General features: G+C 38.5%; 1 protein-coding gene across 4 annotated transcripts in view; it reads right to left on the bottom strand.

Annotated features, from left to right (window-relative positions):
- Positions 1-3,960: 3,960 nt before the first annotated feature.
- The window catches only part of LOC126416283 (testis-expressed protein 2), a 301,194-nt gene continuing 282,633 nt past the window's right edge, over positions 3,961-22,521 (bottom strand). For all 4 annotated transcript variants that reach the window (XM_050083929.1, XM_050083932.1, XM_050083930.1 and 1 more), the window contains one exon: positions 3,961-7,087. The gene's annotated coding sequence lies outside the window, so the exon portion shown is untranslated. The remainder of the gene's footprint in view (positions 7,088-22,521) is intronic.

Raw genomic sequence — 22,521 nt, 5'->3', positions numbered from 1 at the left:
ACTGCTTAAAGAAAAGGATTGACAGACACCAGAATGAGGATGAGTCATTAAGGGCTACAAAGCAGACAGAAAAATGGGAGGTTGTCAGGCTATACTCACTTAAAAATGAAATAATCTATTGCAATACTAGAAGCAGCCATCAGCCTAGAATTCTGGTTACCATAGAAGTGATTCTGATGTCTTTTACATATTACCACCAGTCTCCAGAAGTTAGACATTTAAAGTATGTGTAACACAGTACTACTCAAATCCGTCAACATTCACTAATTTATGACTGGGCTTGATTGCATATCATCATTTGCATCACAACAGTTGGGATGAGACTCTGGAATTGCTGATGTACATGTTTAATATGACAAAGCATGAAACACATAAAGGTGCACAGATAGGAATGATGTTCACCTTTATGGTTAATTCCCCATTGGCTAATTCATGGTCTTTTGAGGAATTGTTGCTCAGTGAAACATCCTCCGTGGAGATCAGGGAAAATGGCAGAGAATCCAGAAAAATACATTATCTTCCCATGAGCAGCATACTCATAGACACCACACTCATAGACACAAGTGGGGAAGGTGCCCTAGTGCATTTAGAGTTGCGGACCAAGTGTATCTCAACAAGTTGATAAAGTGAGCAGGGCAGAAGTTAAGTTCATGGGAAAACCACTTCCATGCTTTAAGGGGCAGTATGAAATGATCCATTTTGTGAATCTGGTCATGGTCTTAATTAAAGACTTGGCAATGGCAAAGGAATGCAGGGCACTTATTTTGCAGCTGAACCGGCTTAGAATTATGTATAGTGTCTTAGTGGTCATTGTAAAGAATGTGTTACCACCTTGTGTATGTTTTTCCTGTTATTGTTACATTACAGTTATCCTTCTCTTGCCATGTGGTGGGAGAGCTGGGAGGGGGAGGGGAATTAAGACTTTCAGCAGGGAGAATGTGCCGTGTGAAGTGGCACATTTGTACTTCCAGTTGCTGGTGCTGGGATTCCTGGAGGCCAGTTGTGGGGTACTCCTTGGCAAGGGCACTTGCATGTCTGGGCACTGATGCAAGCACTTCTCGGGCCACCCTCTGGCACTGCACCAGAGAGATACTGCGATGTGAGCACTGGAGCAGAGTTACTATGGACAAAGGGGTATGACCAAGCTGTAACTGGACTCTAGCTACTTGGGGAGTGGACAGTGTCTTTTTCTCAGGGTTCTGAAGAAGATGGCAGCCCACAACCAGAGACAAGGAATGGTGGAGAATTTAGTTAGTGCAGTATTGCGCAGAGCATTGAGCATTGTGCTTCTGGTGGCCCACATCTATTAGTGAGCATCTGACAGATTTTGTAGTTATACGTTATTGTGTGGTAGGCACCGAATGTCGTGAAGTCTACTGGTGCCTTGGTTTTTTCAAACATGGCAAAGCTGTTATAATTTTGTGAAATGAAATTTTCTATTGCACAGTGGGGCTGTGGTGTGTTAGAAAGGACTTCCATACCTCGGTGAATAAAAAACTTTCAAGTATTTATCTACAATATATGTGCCTACTGTGTGCTATCATTTGAAAAAAAAAAAAACCTTGTTTTGATATCGTGAATCATTTACTAGATATGTTCATTGTTATGATGACATAATTCACAATGCACAAGTACGTCAATGGGCAAATCATGCGCAACTGTCCTTTGAACATGATGCCAATAACTCAAGAACAAAATGAAATATCCTTTTTAAATAAAAATTCGATACCTTATCTACATTACATTCACTGCAATGTATGAGCTAAAATCAATCTTACGCAAAGTTTACGCAATGCATTTTTACCTCTGTGAACTCAAAAATTTCATGCATTGTTTCAGTTTATTTGATGCAGCACAGTAAGTATGAAGGATAACAAAAATAAATTCAGTTCTTTATAGAGTGAAGACATCAGACTGTAAGATGTGCAAAAGTCAATTTTTTTCACCTAATAGTTTTCGGAAAATCCTATCTCGGCACTAGGACCAGCATTTGGTAAGCAGCACAGTCATAAAAAAAGCCATCTCACTACAGAATGCAAAGAGTACTTCAGCAGCAAAAGGGTTAATTATAGAACACATTTGAGCTTTGTTGTAATATATGACTGTTAATAAAAGTTATTTGCAGAAAAGCCAACCTCACCCAACGCTATCTCAATCATGCGCCACAAAGTATTAAGATTTTCTTTAATATAGATTAGCAGGGCTTAGAGAAACAAGCTAAGAATTCTTGTAACATTCAGTTCCCCAAACTTTCACCAGCATAATTGCCATCATGAGAGTTGTGTAATGTCTGACAACTCATTTTGCCATTGAAATAGTGTGTTTTTAGGTGTCAGGGTTTCCACATCGTAAAATTGCATAAGCCATATAAAAATTTAATAATGAAAAATGTGTATGAAGAACTACTATTTCACTTACACAGTTTTCACCCAAACTCTCCAGACATCTCCACAGAGATTGGAATTTAAAACATATGTATGAATATCCTAGTTAAGTTTTTGACCAACATGGAAACCAAGCAGTTTCACTTATTTGGTGCTCAGTTAAATATAATGTCTTCCATTTGCTATTAATTCTTTTTCATTGGCAAGTTGAAGCATTACAAAAGAAACAAAAATATTGTAGCAAAATATGTGTACTAATACATTCTTTTTATGCTAAAACATGGAAATTACTTCATGTTGTACTTTTTGTTAAAATACAACTTTATTCTCATTTGAACATCATGAGTTTGGTTTTGAAATTAAAAATATCGTAATAATTTTGTTTGGAGAGAGAAAGAGCAAGAGTTCAAAAGCTAGTATGCTTATGTAGGATGTTTCTATGAGCCACACATCAGTAAGTTATAAATGAGTGGTTACCTTTAATTTGTTTTAAGTGTTAACTGTATTCTTGACTTCACATCATCTTATCTGCCCATGGAAACTGTTCCTTAAGAGGAGCATGCAGTGTGTTACCTGATTTCAGATTTCTTAATAGCATGGAACTACTGGAGTTCCACCCTACAAACTTGACTTAAAAGTTTGTGTTCCAATAATGCAGTTCTGTCTCTTTATGTACTCCACAGTGGATGTCCTACAGGGGGAAGTCATCACTCTCATGTTCCATCATACATGTAGATTTACCCTTAACATTAAAATTACTTTAGTTCCCAGTAAAAGTTGATTTGTCATTGAGGCACAGGATCAGGCTTCTCAACTGGATGTCCTTCACTTCAACAGACATTATTTGTATGGCTTGTTGTGAATCTATAATTTATTGCTCTGACCTAATGTTCACCACATCTCTGTCAACAATGTTGTGTTCTTCATTCATCTTTTTTAACATTTTGGCAACTGAACATAAATGTAGTGCCCTGACTGTAATATGACTAAGTTTGTCAGAGTACCTCTTGCTGTTTCAGGTCACAGCCAATTGTTAGCAAAACTGCATAATCTCTGAAAAAGCAGTTAGTTTCTTTTCTGCCAGGAAAAGTGTACATTTCCTTTCATTATTAATGAAATTGTTATCAACCAGCAAATTGTAATAAAAGTGTAAAAAAGGCTGAGTATGTCTTCTTTCACTATCAGAAATCTCTCATTGCCAAGACAATTTTTAAGTGGCTGGGACACAAAAGTGTTGACTATATATATTTAATGGTTTCTGTCTTTTTTTCTTCAGTGTTTTCCTTTTGACAATGAACTATGGTTTTGCAACCAGATATATGTTCTTATAACGTTAATGGAATTAGAACAACACTAGAAGTACGCTCAAATTAGAGAATGGAAAGGGAAGTTTGAACCACTAATCACAGCAGATCTTGAAAGAGGAAAATTAACAAAAGAGACTGCCAATAAACACTCTCACACAAAAGATTTAACTGACAATATCAAGTAGTCACACAAACTAAAAAAGAAAACCAAAAATCATACAAGAAGTGTAGAAGAGAAGCAGGGTAAATGGATAAGAGACAAGCAAAAGTTATACATCACAGATAACTCAGATTTTATTGAGAACACTCATTTTTTATAGCAGAAAAATACAAATAATACATTTTTCTTATCATAAATACATAATCAGCACAGAATCATGCAGAATCTAACAAATATTCTTTAAAAATTGTTTTTGGTTTTCTTATCACAAGTAAATCTGAAAAATAGAGCTATAGAGAACAGCACATCTGAAATTGCACATAAAACTGCTTGTTACCTAAATGCAGATATACAATTGTTGTTATTATTACTAAACATTACAAATCAATTTTAACAACAAATATTATCATCCATTCATCTGACTAGCAAAAAAAAGGAAAACAATATATTAACTATATTGAAAGACAATTTTCTCTGTAACAGAGTCAATGTGAGTTCTAGCTGAAATCAATAGTTTTCCTTGAGATACGGGACTACACCCATAAATTGCAATATATTTACAGAAAGGTTATTTCACTTGATGTGTTCTGCTTCTCACAATAAGGAATTTAAGATGTCACTGGACATAAAATCCACATAAAGAAGACTGTAATGTAACATACAAATGAATACTGAGAAATAAAGCATCACTAAGCCAAATTTATAATAAAATGTGCCTAAGTTTCTAAAAGAATCTCTTGGGAACTTAATAGTTTTGAAGCACAGAGGGACAGTCAATAAATACATAATTAAGATATTGTATTTCTGAAATGCTGGTTCATTCGATGAACTGTCTGAAATATACTTCAGTTTTGATGCCTATTCTTATTCACTTTGCTACTCATTACAAAAATCAGGCCACAACACTCATACAACCATGTAAACAGTGCTTCCAACAGAAACTGAGATACATGTTCAATAGTGAAGGCAAGAGAGAGAGATAACCAACAAGCAAATCATTTTCTAGGTCCATCAATACATTATTTTTATGTCAACTTGAGCAAAAAGAACTAACAGGATAATAGATTAAGTTCATTTTTTGGAAATGATAATTTATCAACATGTTTTAGGAATGTAATAATTTTTCATGATAAAAGACAATTAATGGTGAGTATGAATAAATATTGTATAATTCCTTTAGATTTCTTGTTATTAAAAGTTTCTAAACATTATTACATGATGTAAATTTTCCTTGCTTGTTGGTCAGTAACAAACATACAATTATATTTTAGCAACACATGAATGCAAGTACATGAAATATTGACAGAGTAATAAGAAACACTAAAACACATGAAAAAGGCTGGACTTGTATTTGCAAGCATAAAGTTAGACATACCAGTTCAAACATGCTAACAGAGCAACTTGAGAAAGGAAATAAGTACTGGTGCAACAATCAAAACTAAAAGTGAAACACTTATTTGAGCACAATATGAGAACTCTAACAAGAACACAAAAATTATATAAAAACAACTTTCAGAAAATATAACATTTCAAACACCAATAAGATAAACTATGTACAGTAACAACAAACTTCCAAAAATTTTAATCTACACTGCATACAACAAACAATTTATTTATTAGTTTCCCAAACAGGAAACATATTCAAAATATACATTAATCTCTAAGTACAATCAAGACAAGCAGTGGAAAACGAATTGCTGCTAGAAAATGAATACTTCCCATTCATTAATACTCAATGGATCAACCTGCACAGTCTCATATCACATTCATGACAAGTATATGATATCTTATTTAATTATCACATGTCATGTATTATGCAAACTGCTATGATATTATGTCCTTGACATCAGTCACTGCATAAGATCTAGCAAACTGTTACCCTTATTTATTAAGTGTAACAAAAAACACTTTGGTCCATAGCATACAGAATGTTAATTACAACATTTAAAAAATGAGATGCGAAAGAAATGTTTGAAGAAATGCACCTCTGAAATCAGGGAGAGATAGTAACTAAAGTGTAATTCACTGACACATACAAGTATGTTTATGATATTTAGCAATATTTACTGACATAACAGTAACCATTACAATTGCTGAATGCAAATAAGCACCACTTTTTTCGTTTGCTTTTGTTTATAATGTAATTCTAGGAAAATTCTAAATTAAAACAGTCTGTGCCTCTTCAGGCTTTCAACAACAATACATTAAAAATAAGTTTATGGCCTTAAGTACCATTATAAACATGGAACTTAAAATTACCACTGCTTCCATCCTGAAAGCATCTATATAAATCTGTTTTATCCACTTCGAGCCTACAATTCATAATTTATAATGTTCGTTTATCAAACATCGCAAATATTATTGTATAAAAATATAACAATGAACTGCTCAGTTTTAACAAGGGTCCCTATACTTTAGCATTCAGACATTAAAGTTACTAGCTTTTACTCTCAAGTTTTCAATTTTTAACAATTATTATCTGTTATCTGCCACATGTTTTACATTGTTTGCCAGTGAGATTTAATTCCTGGGTATGTAAAGCTGATGATTCTCTGAAATATCTTACCTGCACTTAAACAACATACTAATTAGAAAAGTTTAATACCATATTTCTAAATAATGTGGCAGATCACAATGTAAATTATGATTGTCCTGCTTGGGCAATTTAAAAACAAATGACTACAATTTTTTGTTCGTGCTGCAGAAACTGGTGCTATTGTCCTTCCTACATTCAAAAATCCATTTTCAAAGTTCAGAGTAACTGCCAGTACTACCTGAAGCTCTGTATTGGCACAAAGCAGATGACAGAATGGATTAGTTGTTGGTAACATAGCATTTGAAAACTGAAGTTAATGACGTGAATGACAAGGTACACACTGTTGGTTTATCAGCATTATTCATACTGAAATAACAACAAAATTCTGACAGCACAAATAGCAATTTCATTCAGGCATATAACTATCTGAGCGACCATTTCACAGCATACATTACAAGTAATACGGCCTGCTGAAAACACATATTAACACAAATATCTAAAAGAGAATAGCAATGGCAGCACAGTGGTATTATATTTAATGGAAAAAACCCCTTCCACACTTCAATATAAATCAGACGCTGCTCCTTCTGTAGACCACAACAGGAACTAAGCTTTCAAAAGCTGTTTTTAACAGTATGCAACACAACCATCCACAGGTCCATGTTGTGAAGTGCTCATTTCCAAATTCCTCTTGCTCTACCTACATACACAAGTACCAACACCAAGATATTAATGGCCAGAAACTGATACATCTATGAATCACAAACAAATAAAAAAAAGGAATCTTGCAGCTTATTATGTCATAAAATGAAGATGCAGGGTTGAAATATCTACACTATGTTATCACACATATCCAGACACTCACCTAAGACTGCAATCAAAAGTTTTCTCATAGATCCATATATATGGAGTGATGGCAATACAAGTCTGAACAATTACTTACTTTTGAGAGTCTTCTCTCCAGCATATGAACTCCCAAGTAGACGAGTAAGCATTTTATGTTCTACAAGAGCAGTTGCAGTGGCAGCACTTGTCAGTGCAGGTCTTAGTGAATTTCTGTGAAGTCTACATTCCCAAATCGCCTACACATATTCAGTCACATTCATACCATGATTTGAAGAAGTTTAGCATGTTATTTGTCATGAAATAATCCTTCTGCAATGTCCATATGTAATTCTGTGATTTATAAGGATCTAAAATGTTCTCCTATTAACATATAGTTGTGTGACACCACTCTACACAAGATGTGTGCAGTCATTTGTTTAAGACATTAATGGAGTTATGCACTTTGCCAAAAAGAGTTTTCCAACATTCACTGGTACTTCAAAGTCAAAATGTGTAGTCATACTGCAAAAACCTCAGTGGTACCTTGAAGTCAAAATGTGTTGTCACACTGCACACCTTTCACCCATGAATACTTTCCTTCGGCCTATTCTGAAACTGTTAGAGTGGTGGTACCCACAGTTTGGTAATGTAAGATGATGTTGAACTCCACAGTAATATCTATTCTGTTGATACACACATGCTTATGGCTGCTGTGGATGTTACCTGTACTTATTATGCAGCATGTATCATTATTATGTCCTTAATCGGCTTTTTGAATGGTGCATATGTATTTGTGATAACATAGCATATGTAACTGGTAACACACTGAATTTATAAAATATTTTTTATTTTTACATAAAATAATCCACACTCCTGAACAGATCTGCAAGCAGTAGAAAACAGCTATTGAACTTAAGTGTCAATGCTAATTGTGTCTGAAGACATCAATAAATTTCTGTAAAATAGCCGGTACAACAATATTTAACAAATTTTGTGAATGGAGTCAAAGAAGCACTGACACACCTAAAGTGAGGGTGGATTTTGAATAACAGCTTTCTTGTGATCTCTCAGGTTTTCTTTGCATGACTGTTTAATAGTAAGCTTCCAGGTTTTCAGCTGAGTTGTTGTTTCCATTTTCTGCACAATATTTCTACAACCGATCCAGCCATTTTCTTTAGATGCTGTAAGTTTTGATATTATGTATACTCACTGCCTGGACTCCAAACGGACTGTGAGCTATTGCTGGTCTCACACCGCTATTTATAGCCAAGTTTGATATCCAGTGTCCACTGTACCCTTTGATACTCTTTTGTTTTACAGAGCACTCATTGATACACCATGAAATACAAATTCCCTGATCATTTCAAACTCTAATGGATGCGATATCAGTGAGATTTTAATAAACTGAGTGCCAGATTCCAAGTATTACTTAAACTGAAAACCCCAACCCTGTTTATTAGGTTTTTTCTGACATCTTTATTTTGATAGACTTCTTAATTTTGCTGTCCCAGAAACTTGGCATTTGTACCACGATGCTGGCCTCATCATATTATATCTGAGATGGTGCTCAGTGACAAATGATCTGCTCGGTTCTTTTGATGGAGGGTGTGTCGCTGATGTTCCTTGCATCTCCGCTCGACTAGTCTGGTAGTCTGTCCAACATAAGGTATGCCACATACGCATGGAATGTGATAGACCCACAGCTTTTGGAGACCTAGTGGTCATCTTTCATGTTACAAAGAATGCTTTTTATCTTATATGAAGGGAGCAAAATGCACTGGATACCATGTTTCTTTAGGAGACTACTGACCTTTATGGATACTGGGCCAGCATAAGACTGATAAGGGATTTTTTGCTTCTCATTCTTGGCGTCATTTTCAACTTCTTTTTCAGGCATTTTTGATTTTGGCTGTATCTCCTGCTCAATTTGATGCTCTGAGTATCCATTCCTTCAGAACACCAGTTGTAGGTGTTGTAATTCTCTGGCGAGGCTCTCCTTGTCTGAAAGTCTTCAAACTCAGTGAACCAGTATTAAGCATTGAATTTCTTTGTGACACATGGTGTTGGCTTGAGGCATAGAGATAGAGGTCACTGTGCAAGTTTTTTTTATATATACTGTGACCCAAGAATAAGTCTGGTCTTCTCATAAGTAACATATCAAGGAAAGTTAGGTGGCCATCTTTTCCAAGCTTATATATTACAATGAATAGAGTTTAAATGTTCCAGGATCCCTTGAAGCTTTTCCACTCCATGTGGCCACAATACAAAATGTGTCTTCCACGTATCAATATAAATCACATGGGTTTCAACTTGGCAGATTCTAGTGCCTTCACTTCAAAGTGTTCCACAACAGTTAATAACGGACTACCCATCACCATGACATGGGTTGCTCATAATAGTTTTCACTGAAAGGAAATAATTTGATGTTAGAACATGCTTAAAAACTTCTGTGAAACAACTGCCAAACTTTTCTGCAATAAGTTCCAAGCAACCAGAAAATGGAACTCCTGTAAGGAGGGGAGACAATATCAAAAGCAACCATAACATCTATATCCTAGCATCACAAATGACTAAGGTGATGTACAAAGATGGTGAAGTTGCAAATATGATGTTCACAGTTCCTCATATATTGACTGAGAATGCATTTCAGGTATTTTGCCAGGTGGTTCATGGGTGCATCAATCACCTAATCACTAGATCACTGATTGTTAAATATCTCAGTGCAGTAATCACATAACACAGTTCAGTGGTTCAAAACAATTCACATGTGGCAAAAATTTAACGTATCAGTTCATAGAATCATTGTCCTGATACACATTTAAGGAACTCGAAACAATTCAGATAGTGCACAAAAATAATTAGTAAGCCTATTAACACTGTCCTGCTAACCAGTCATTGTTCATAGGAGTTAATAATCACTGTGTTCCTGTAATAAGTTCTCACTCAGCATAAATTAGTAATTTCTGTCACAGAAGTCATGAATTATAACCACAGGTGAAGAAAATGAACTCTACACAATATGTGCAAATATTTCAAAATGTTAGTTATTGGGCTGTGGCACACTGCTCACGAGAAGAGGCATAGTATTGCTCACTTTACTCTCAGGCTTCAATCTGAAGGCGTTTGATGCAGCTCTCCATGCTACTCTAGCCTGTGCGAGCCTCTTCATCTCCCAGTAACTACTGCAACCAACATCCTGCTGAAACTGCTTACGGTATTCATCTCTTAGTTTCCCTCTACAATTTTTGCCTCCCACGCTTCCCTCAATTACTAAACTGGTGATTATTTGATATCTCAGAATACACACTATCAACCATTCCCTTCTTTTGGTCAAGTTGTGCTGCAAATTTCTTCTCTCCCCATTTCTATTCAATAACTCCTCATTAGTTACACGACTGATCCACCTCATCTTCAATGTTCTTCCATAGCACTGCATTTTGATAGTTTCTATTCTCTTTTTTTGTCTTAACTGTTTATTGTCCATGTTTCACTTCCATACATGGCTACACTCCAGACAAATACCTTAACAAAAGACTTCCTAACACTTAAATCTCTATTCGATGTTGACAAAATTCTCTTCTTCAGAAATGCTTTTCTTGCAATTGCCAGTCTACATTTTATATCCTCTCTACTTTGGCCATCATCAGTTATTTTTCTGCCCAAATTGCAAAACTCCTCTACAACTTTTAGTGTGTCATCTCCTAATCTAATTCCCTTAGCAACACCTGATTTAATTCGAATACATTCCATTATCCTTGCTTTGCTTTTGTTGAGGCTCGTCTTATAACCTACTTGTGAGACACTGTCTATTCCGTTCAACTGCTCTTCAAGCCCTTTGCAGTCTCTGGCAGAACTATAGTGTCATAAGCAAACATCAAATTTTTATTTCTTCTTCCTGAACTTTAATTCCCACTCCAAATTCTTCTTTTGTTTCGTTTATTGCTTGCTCAATGTAGAGACTGAATAACACAGCGGTTAGGCTACAACCCTGTCTCACCCCCTTCTCAACCACTGCTTCCCTTTCATGCCCCATGACTCTTACTTCTGCCGTATGATTTCTGTACAAATTGTAAATAGGTCCATGGTTCATTGGGGCAGGGGCACCATCATACTTGCTCTAAAACTACTACTCATGCCAATATTGCCCTACTTTCTAATCTCTTTTTGTTAATAGTATGTTCACAATAGTTAAACAAAATAATCAATTTGTTATCCATGACATATTTCATAAAACTTCATTATTCAGTATGTATTTCATGATTACTGATGGCAACATTGTCAGTCACCTATAAATATTTTATCTGAGGAAATTTCCATGATTTACTATGCATGTAAAGCTTGGAAATGATAAATTTTCAATAAGCTAAAAGTAATTTGATTCATGATTGGTACAACTCAATTGGAAACTGACTCTTCTTTTTTCAACAAGTATTTTACTTTTCCAAAAACTTCATACTTCAAAAAGCTACTAATATTCAAAATTTTCATTTTCTAAAATGTTCCAATCTTAAAGGGTAATTATTTCAAAAATAGTTTTGTAACCTACATTTTTCTATTTCCAAAAATGCATACTTTTACTAAAATAACTTGATGGTTTGTCAATTTTTGCAATTAGAAATTTTCTCAATAATTTTTTGGGAACTTTTGGAATCCCCCGTCATAGTGACGTGCTCTCCTATAAAACAGCACTGACAACTGTGCCATTTTCTAATTATACAGTTATTAGTTAAACAAAGTTACATCACTGCCTATTGTGACTTCATCACAAATGTTAACATGTAATAATCTTGTACTTTGCCATTTTGTGATTCCTGTATTGTGTGTGTGTGTGTGTGTGTGTGTGTGTGTGTGTGTGTGTGTGTGTGTGTGTGTAAATAGGTGTCATACACATATCCTTAGCTAGTCTGTGCTACCTAGTCCAAACATAATCATTGTTTTATTACGCAGGTCATGACTGGTATTCCGAATATAACGATCTTTGTGACGCAGCCATGGCTGTACAGTTATGGTGTGTGGTCATCAGCCAGCATCCAACAGTCAGAAAGTATATATCTATGACAGCCATGCCCTAGCTGCGAATTCATACAAAATTTATGCTTCATAATGTAATATTCAGGTAGTTCACATTTTCTATTCATATCTACAGTTACTATGCAGTTACTATGTCACAGTTGTGTAATGTAATATGTTGCTCTGCCACAAGTGAAGTTTTATGATAACAGGTGTAGTTTACTGATAAGTATCAAATATTGTGGCTCCTGCTGGTTACAAATCTGATCATAAAAAGGGAAAACTGTGTGTCAAAGAGCATGAAGATATTGAAAATCAACTGCAGTGTCATGTATTTTATTTAACAAAAATTCATCATGCCCATTAATAGTACGAGGATGCTCAAAGAAGAAAGAGTAAGAGATCTCAAGAGGCATAATTGCAGGTCAGTAACAATAAAAACTCTTCAAATCAGTACAAGCAATACAAAGCAACCATAGCTGGCGGAATCAAACACAAGAGCATACATATAATAAGTTTTCTATAATAGATAACCTGTTGTACGAAAGTGCTAGTAGAAGGTAAATACTTTTTGGATTAAAGGATACCATTCACTAAAAAGCAAAAGTGTTGAGTTGTCTACAGGCACATAAAAAAGAAAGAAATCTTGCTAGCTTTCAGAGTAATTATTTTTCAAGCTAGAGCAAAAATACAGAGAGACAGAGAGCAAAAATATTAGGAATTCCTTCACAACCTTAACACCTTCTCTCCCATCTGCTTCACCAGGTCTTCCTCAACCCAACATGATGCCTGAATAATGGCAAAGCAGGAACAGCTAGAGCAGAAATTCGAAGCTATAGAAACATGTGACCTTGGGAGAGCTAGATGGCACCTATAGGAAAACAGAGAGAGGCATTTGGAGAAAAGAGAAGCAGCTGTGTGAATATCAAAAGCTCAGTTGACAAGCTAGCACTAAGCAAAGAAGGCAAGGCTGAAAGATGGAAAGAGTATTTACAAGGGCTATACCACAGAAATGAACTTGAAGACAATAATTCAGGGAAATATAGATTGTTACTTACTGTAAAGATGCCACATTAAATTGAAGACAGGCACTATTAACAGATACTTACATGAAGCTTTTGCCAACAGCCTTCATCAGCAAAAGAGAAACACACACCATTCACAAGTAAGCACACCTCACACATCCATGACCACCAACTCCAGCAGTGTGGCCAGAAAGCCTCTGGCCTGTGGTGCCAAAGTTGGCAGTCATGTGTGTGTGACGTGTGATTGCTTGAGTGTAAGAATGGTGAGTGTTACTCTTTTGCTGATGAAGGCTGTGGCCAAAATCTTCATGTACGTGTCTTTTAATTGTGCCTATCTGCAACTTAATATGTCATCTTTATGGTATGTTGTTGTTGTTGTGGTCTTCAGTCCTGAGACTGGTTTGATGCAGCTCTCCATGCTACTCTATCCTGTGCAAGCCTCTTCATCTCCCAGTACCTACTGCAACCCACATCCTTCTGAATCTGCTTAGTGTATTCATCTCTTGGTCTCCCTCTACGATTTTTACCCTCCACGCTGCCCTCCAATACTAAAATTGGTGATCCCTTGATGCCTCAGAACATGTCCTACCAACCGATCCCTTCTTCTGGTCAAGTTGTGCCACAAACTTCTCTTCTCCCAATCCTATTCAATACTTCCTCATTAGTTATGTGGTCTACCCATCTAATCTTCAGCATTCTTATGTAGCACCACATTTCGAAAGCTTCTATTCTCTTCTTGTCCAAACTATTTATCGTCCATGTTTCACTTCCATACATGGCTACACTCCACACAAATACTTTCAGAAATGACTTCCTGACACTTAAATCTATACTCGATGTTAACAAATTTCTCTTCTTCAGAAACGCTTTCCTTGCCATTGCCAGTCTACATTTTATATCCACTTTACTTCGACCATCATCGGTTATTTTGCTCCCCAAATAGCAAAACTCCTTTATCTATATTTTCCTAAATTGTTGATATTCCTACCTGGAGTTTCCACTGTTCAAACTTAAAGACTATATTATATAAATGGAAGAAGGTGTAGATAATGATAAGATGGGAGACATGAAGCTGTGAGAAGAATTTGTCATATCACAGAAAGGCATAAATCAAAATAAAATACCTGGAGTTGACAACATTCCCCCAGAATGAGAAAGATCCTAGGGACAAAATACCATAACAAAACTACTCCGCCTGGAATGCAAGATATAAAACACTACCCTCACTCTTCAACAACAATAATGTAATAATCTGAATTCCAAAGAAAGGCAAGATCAGACTTGTAGGAAAGTTACAGAACCGCCATATCTTAAAAGATAAACTGAAAGAAGGCAAACTTATGTTTACAATATTTGTGAATTCAGAGAAAGATTTGACAATATTGACTGGAATACTTTCTTTGAAAATCAGGAATAAAAATGAGAGAGTGAATGGTTATCTACAACTTGTACAAAAACCAGACTGCAGTTATGAGTCGAAGGACATGAAAGGGAAGCAGTGTTTGAGAAGGGGGTGAGAAAGGGATGTATCCTCCTGGCCATATAATTCAATCTCTACATTAAGCTACCACTATATGAAACTAATTTAGAAATAAGGCTTGAAGTTCAGGAGAAAGAAATAAAAACTTCAGGTTTGTTGATGACATTGTAAATTTTGTCAGTAACAGCAACAGACTTGCAAGATCAGTTGAACGGAAAGGCTAGTATCTCAAAAAGAGGTTACAAGATGAATATCAACCAAATTAAAACAACAGTTATAGACTTTAGTGAAGTTAAAAATGATGGTGAGGGAATTACATTAGGAAATAAGATACTAAAAGTAGTATATGAGTTTTGTTATTTCCACAGAAAAATAAACGGCGATGCCCAAAGTAAGGAGGATTTAGAAGAAAGTGTAGCAACAGCAAGAGAAGCATTTTTCAGACAGAGAAATTTACTAACAGTGCATATAAATTTAAACATTATGAAGTCTCTTTCCGAAGATATTCGTCAGGGGTGCAACCTTGTATGAAAGTGAAATGTGGACTATTTAACATTTCAGACAAGAATAGCAGGATTTGAAATATGGTGCTGAAGATTAGATGGGTAGATCAGATAATTAATGAAGACGTACTACTCTGAATTGGAGAAAAAAGAAATGTGTGCCTCAACTTAACTAAGGCATCAAGAAATCATTTATTTGTTAATTGAAGGAAGTATAGGAGGTAAAAATTGTACAGGAAGTCCAAGGCCGCACTACAGTAAACAGGTTGAAATGGATGTAGGTTGTAGTTGTTTTGCCAAGATGATGATGGTTGAAGAGGATATATCAGTACGAAGAGCTGCATCAAATCATATCACCACCACCACCACCACCACCACCACCACCACAACATGTATCTACACTGCAGTTATGAGGAAATGATTTTCAAAACATGATACTAGTGGCAAAATTTGTCGACTACACAAATGTAGTTCACATCTGGAAATCTACCATAGAATTCATTATCTATGACACTTATAAGCATCCAAAAATTACCACTAATATTTTTTTATTCGGATACATATCTACTAAAACTAGGAGGAACAACATCTAAATAAAATCTACAGAAAACATAAGAGTAGTTTGCAATTGAAGATATTGTATTAATTGTGAGTGGAGCTCAAAAATGTTGGAAAATTCACAATACAAGTTTTGATATAACCAGTGTAACACTATGGAGAAAATGACATGAACAGCACATTTAGTAAGTGTGTAAAGTACAAGACTCTAAAATTTAGGTGTGAGTTTATCTAACAGATGAAGTCTTGTCCATACACAAAGCAACTTATATACACAAACAAAGATGTGAAATGTACAGATGTTGTACTTAAATGGCATAATGACACTTTCTATAATATTGTTCCAAAGATAAACACTGTAGCTTCACCTTAACACACTAAAAGCAATACAGATCATGGAGCACTGACAAAGCACATCTACCACTTGAGGTAGTCACCACTGTACAACATGTAGACAATTTTCTTAACCTCATAATTGTAAGGAGTAACTATGAATACAATGTAATGAGGGGAAAGGTGGGGGGAGGGACAGGGAGGAGGAGGGGGAGGGGGTTATACCAAGACTCAAATACAGCAAGATGTTTCACATGGATGTAAGTTACAACAATAATGCAGAGATGAAGAAGCATGTACAGGGTAGACAGGTGTCTTTGGACTGAAGACCACAAAAGTAACTGAAATATGGCTACAAAGATTTAGTATTTGTACACAAGTTTCAGCTTCAGAAACTGTGAAGAGTGGAAAAGGCAGGTAACTGAAGTATAACATTCTAACCACTAACATATTTTTCTATTCCTTTCTGTCTCTTCTGTTGGATGTTGGATTTGTGATTCAGAAATTTGAAGAAACATATATTCTTACAGGCTGATACCCATTCTTCCCTTACAGATCTTTCCATGTAGAAACTAATTCAGCTTATCCAGTTCAGAGGAGGAAAAGTATGTTCCTAAGGCGTAACAATATTATGAGAAGGAAAGTTGCTATTCACCATATAGCGGAGATGCTGAGTCAATGATAGGCACAACAAAAAGATTTTCACACTTAAAGCTTTTGGCCAATGGCCTTTGTCAACAATACACACACACACACACACACACACACACACGACTGCAGCCTCAGGCAAGGGCGGGGAGGGGAAGGGGTAGTATGGTGGGGATAGTGGACAGTGAAGTGCTGCAGGTTGAATGGGGACAGGGGAGAAGTGGGGAGGGTGGGGGTGGGGGAGACATATAGAGAGAAATAAATAAATTTAAAAATATAAAAAAAAAACTGAGTGTGGCAGTGGAATGATGGCTGGTTAGTGCTGGAATGGGAGCAAGGAAGGGGCTGGATGGGTGAGGACAGTGACTAATGAAGGTTGAGTCCACAAAGGTTATGGGAATCCATAGGAAGCATTGCAGGGAAAGTTCCCACATGCACAATTAAGAAAAGCTGGTATTGGTGGGAAGGATACATATTGCACAGGCTGTGAAGCAGTCCTTGAAATGAGGGATATAATGTTTGGCAGCATGTTCAGCAACAGGGTGGACCACCTGTTTCCTGGCCACAGTCTGTCGGTGGCCATTCATGTGGACAGACAGATTATTGGTTGTCATGCCCACATAGAGTCCAGCACACTGTTTGCAGCTTAGCTTGTAGACTACATGATTGGTTTCACAGGTAACCCTGTCTTTGATGGGATAGGTGATGTTAGAGTCCGGAATGGAGTAGGTGGTATTGGGAGGATGTATGGGACAGGTCTTGCATCTAGGTCTATTACAGGGGTATGAGCCATGAGGTATAAGGATGGACAAGTGTATTGTGTAGCTTTGGTGGACGGCGGAATACCACTGTGGGAGGGGTGGGAAGGATAATGGGGAGGGCATTTCTCATTTCAGGGCACGATGACAGGTAATTGAAACCCTGGTGGAGAATATAATTCAGTTGTTCCAGTCCTGGGTGGTTCTGACTAATGAGGGGAATACTCCTCTGTGGCTGGACAGTGGGGCTTTGTGAGGTAGTGGGTGACTGGAAACATTTGTTTTTGTATAAGGTTGGGAGGATAATTAAGGTCAGTGAAGGTTCCATTGAGACCCTCAGTATACTTCGAGAGGGACTGTTCGTCATTGCAGATGCGATGACCACAGGTGGCAAGACTGTACGGAAGGGACTTCTTGGTATGGAATGGGTGGCAGCTGTCGAAGTGGAGGTATTGCTTTGAGTTAATAGGTTTGATATGGATGGAGGTACAGATGGTAGATTCAAAATCTAGGATGATAACTTGTTGGCTTGAGTAGGAACAGGTGAAGCAAATGGGGGAGAAGTTGTTGAGGTTCTGGAGGAATGTGCACAGGATGTCCTTAGCTTTGAATCAGATAGCGAAGATGTCATCAGTGACTTGGACCCAGGTGAGGGGTTTAGGATTATGTGTGTTTAGGAAGGATTCCTCTAGACGGCCCATGAATAGGTTGGCATAGGATGGTGCCATGCGGGTGTTCATAGCCATACCCCAGATATGCTTGTAGGTAATACCTTCAAAGGGGAAGTAATTGAGGGAGAGTATATAGTTGGTCATGGTGACTAGGAAGGAGGTTGTTGGTTTGGAATCCATCGAACATTGGGAAAGGTAGTGTTCAATAGCGGTAAGGCCATGGGCATTAGGAATGTTAGTGTACAGGGAGCTGGCATCAACAGTGATGAGCAAGGCACCATGCGGTAAAGGGACAGGAACTGTGGAGAGTCGGTGGAGGAAATCGTTGGTATCTTTTATATAGGGGGCAGGTTCTGTGAAATATGTTGAAGCTGTTGGTCTACGAGAGCAGAGATTCTCTCGGTGTGGGCACAGTAACCAGCTACAATGGGGTGTCCTGGGTGGTTAGGTTTATGGACTTTAGGAAGCATGTAGAAGGTAGGAGTGCGGGGAGTGGTAGGGGTGAGTAGAGAGATGGACTCCAGGGAGAGGTTCTGGGATGGGCCTAAGGATTTGAGTAGTGACTGGAGATCCTGGTGGATTACTGGAATGGGGTCACTGTGGCAAGGTTTGTAGGTGGAAGCATGTGACAACTGATGGAGTCCTTCCACCAGGTAATCCTTGCAGTTCATAACACCAAGGTGGAGCCTTTGCTGACAGGTAAGATTATAATGTCAGGGTCAGTTTTTAGATGCTGGACTGCAGTTCTTTCTGCAGATGTAAGGTTAGTCTGCATGTTGAGGGATTTGGGGAATGATGGTGAGGCCAGGTTTGATGTTAAGATACTCTGGAAAGTTAACAGGGGGTGTTTTGGGGGCGGTGGGGGCAGAACATGGTTGAATGGAGGAGTGAACTGAGTTAGGCAAGGTTCAATATTGGTCTTTGGTTGATTCTGATTGGTAGGGTTGGTGGCGAAAAAGTGTTTCCACTGTAGGGACCGGGAGAAGGAGAGAAGGTCTTTAACAAGTCCTGCATGATTGAATTTAGGAGTGGGGCAAAAGGTGAGGCCTTTGGAAAGGACTGATATTTCTGTGGGGCTAAGGCTTCCGGAAGAAAGGTTTATGACTGTGTTGTGGGTCTGTTTAGGTTCTGGATTCTGTGTGGCGGTGGGAGGGAGTTTTGGAGAGTGGGGTATATGTAGTAGGTCTGCAAGACAGGGTTAGTCCGCTATGAGGGGGCATGGGAGGGGTTGAGGTGGTGGACAGTAGCACTCCAAGGCGGGAGTAGGAAGTGAGCAAGATGGAAAGCTTTTTGAGGTGGCGTCATGCATGTTGCTCATGTTCTTGCAGGGCAGGATTTTCAATGTGTATTATGGGTTCCAGGAATTTTGGACTGGTAGCAGGAGAATCTTGCGGATGGAGAAAAGGTACTGCAAGGAGGTTTGGGCTTGGTTGATATGGTTTTGCAGGAATATGTTGGTGAGGGCTAAGGATTGGCAGAATCTGAATTGTGGAAGGAGGGGTGGCAGCCTTTTTTTTTTTTTGCAAAAATACACCAAAATACGTGTGAAAATATACGAAAGGGATGAAATGGATGCAAAGAGTAAACACGTAAAAGTATGTGAAATGATGCAAGAGAGTGATCAGTTTAAAAGTATAGGATTAATTATATTGATGGGAGTAATGTAGCACATATTATGCTGCACCAACAATCAGAATGGTCTTGTAGGTGTCTGTTGTGTGCGGCTGTGACGGTTGATACAGTGTGACTCATAAGCAGAGTGAGCAGTGCTGTTTGCAAGGTGACAAGAGAAACATAGGAAAGAAGAGAAAGAGGATGAGCATTGAGTATAGTGATGCAAATGAAAATAATAACAAAGGAGAACAGCACTGGGTTAGGATCGAAGAAAAGCTGTCAGGCAAAGTCAAACAACGGAAATCCCAGGATGAAATGTAACAATATTGTGAGAAGGAAAGTTGCCACTCACCATATAGAGAATATACTAAGTCGCAGACAGGCACAACAAAAAGATTTTCACACTTAAAGCTTTCAGCCAATGGCCTTTGTCAACAACAACAACAACACACACACATACACACACACACACACACACACACACACACACACACACACACACACAACTTACACACATGACTGCAGTCTCAGGCAACTGAAACCACACTGCGAGCAGCAGGATCAGTGCATGATGGGAGTGGCGACTCAATCAGACACCAATACTGAACATTGCCTAACTCATTTCTCTCCTCCATCCAACGGTGATTCACCCCCACCACTCCCAAACTACCCCCTGTTAACTTTCCAGAGTTTCTTAACATCAAACCTTGCCTCACCATCATTCCCCAAATTCCTCAACATGCAGACTAACCTTACATCTGCAGAAAGAACTGCAGTCCACCATCTAAAAACTGATCCCGACATTATAATCTGGTGGAAGGACTCCATCAGCTGTCACATACTTCCACCTACAAACCTTGCCACAGTGACCCCATTCCAGTAATCCATCAGGATCTCCAGTCACTACTCAAATCCTTAGGCCCAACCCAGAACCTCTCCCTGGAGTCCATATCTCTACTCACCCCTACCACTCCCCGCACTCCTACCTTCTACATGTTTCCTAAAGTCCATAAACCTAACCACCCAGGACACCCCATTGTAGCTGGTTACTGTGCCCACACTGAGAGAATCTCTGCTCTCGCAGACCAACACCTTCAACATATTATGCGGAACCTACCCTCCTATATAAAAGATACCAACCATTACCTCCACCGACTCTCCATAGTTCCTGTCCCTTTACCACACAGTGCTCTGCTCGTCACTATTGATGCCACATCCCTGTACACTAACATTCCTAATGACTATGGCCTTAATGCTATTAAACACTACCTTTCCCAGTATCCGACAGATTCCAAACCAACAACTTCCTTCCTAGTTGCCATGACCAACTATAAACTCACCCACAATTACTTCTCCTTTGAAAGCATTCCCAACAAGCAAATCTGGGGTATGGCTCTGAACACCCGCATGGCACCATCCTATGCCAACCTATTCATGGGCCATCTAGAGGCATCCTTCCTAAACACACAGAATCCTAAACCCCTCACCTGTGTCCGATTCACTGATGACATCTTTGCTATCTGGATCGAAGGGAAGGACACCCTATCCACATTCCTCCAGAACATCAACAACTTCTCCCTCATTTTCTTCACCAGGTCCCACTCCACCCAACAACCCATCTTCCTAGATGATCACCTCCACCTTGTAGATGGCTACATCAGTACCTCCGTCCATGTTAACCCTACTAACCACCAGCAATACCTCCACTTCGACAGCTGCCACCCATTCCATACCAAGAAGTCCCTTCCGTACAGCCTAGCCACCTGTAGTAATTGCATCTGCAGTGATGAGCAGTCCCTCTTGAAATATACCAAGGATTGCAATGAAGTCTTCATTAACCATAATTATCCTCCCAACCTTGTACAAAAACAAATCTCCCATGCCTCATCTTTCCAGTCTCCCACCACCTCCCAAGCTCCACCATCCAGCCTCAGAGGAGCATTCCCCTCATAACTCAGTAGAACCCAGGACTGGAGCAACTGAATTACATTCTCCTCTCGTCATGCCCTGAAATGAAAAAGTCCTGCCCACTATCCTTCCCACCCCTCCCACAGTGGTATTCCACCATCCACAAAAACCTACTCAATATACTCATCCACCCTTACACAATCCCTGCCCCCAGTCCTTTGCCTCTTGGCTCATACCCCTGTAATAGACCTAGATGCAAGACCTGTTCCATATATCCTCCCGACACCACCAACTCCAGTCCGGTCACTAACATCACCTATCCCACCAAAGGAAGGGCTAGCTGTGAAACCAGTCATGTGGTCTACAAGCTAAGCTGCAACAACTGTGCTGGATTCTATGTAGGCATGACAACCAATAATCTGCCTGTCCGCATGAATGGCCCCCGACAGACTGTGGCCAGGAAACATGTGGACCACCCTGTCACTGAACACACTGACAAATATGTTATCCTTCATTTCAATGATTGCTTCACAGCCTGTGCCATATGGATCCTTCCCACCAACAACAGCTTTTCTGAATTGTGCAGGGGGGAACTTTCCTTGCAAACATCCTATGTTCCCGTAACCCTCCAGGCCTCACCCTTCGTTAGTCACTGTCCTCACCCATCCAGCGCCTTCCCTGCTCCAATTCCAGCACTACACAGCCGTCATTCGACCACCACACTCAGTCTTTCTTCTATTTTTTTAAAATTTATTTATTTCTCTCTATGTGTCTCCTTTTCCACTACTTCTACCGCCCCCC

This window comes from Schistocerca serialis, chromosome 8 (assembly GCF_023864345.2).
Source record: "Schistocerca serialis cubense isolate TAMUIC-IGC-003099 chromosome 8, iqSchSeri2.2, whole genome shotgun sequence".
NCBI classification, from domain to species: domain Eukaryota; kingdom Metazoa; phylum Arthropoda; class Insecta; order Orthoptera; family Acrididae; genus Schistocerca; species Schistocerca serialis.
The sequence above is the reverse complement of the archived record's forward strand: the minus strand, read 5'-3'. Positions and strand labels throughout refer to the sequence as shown.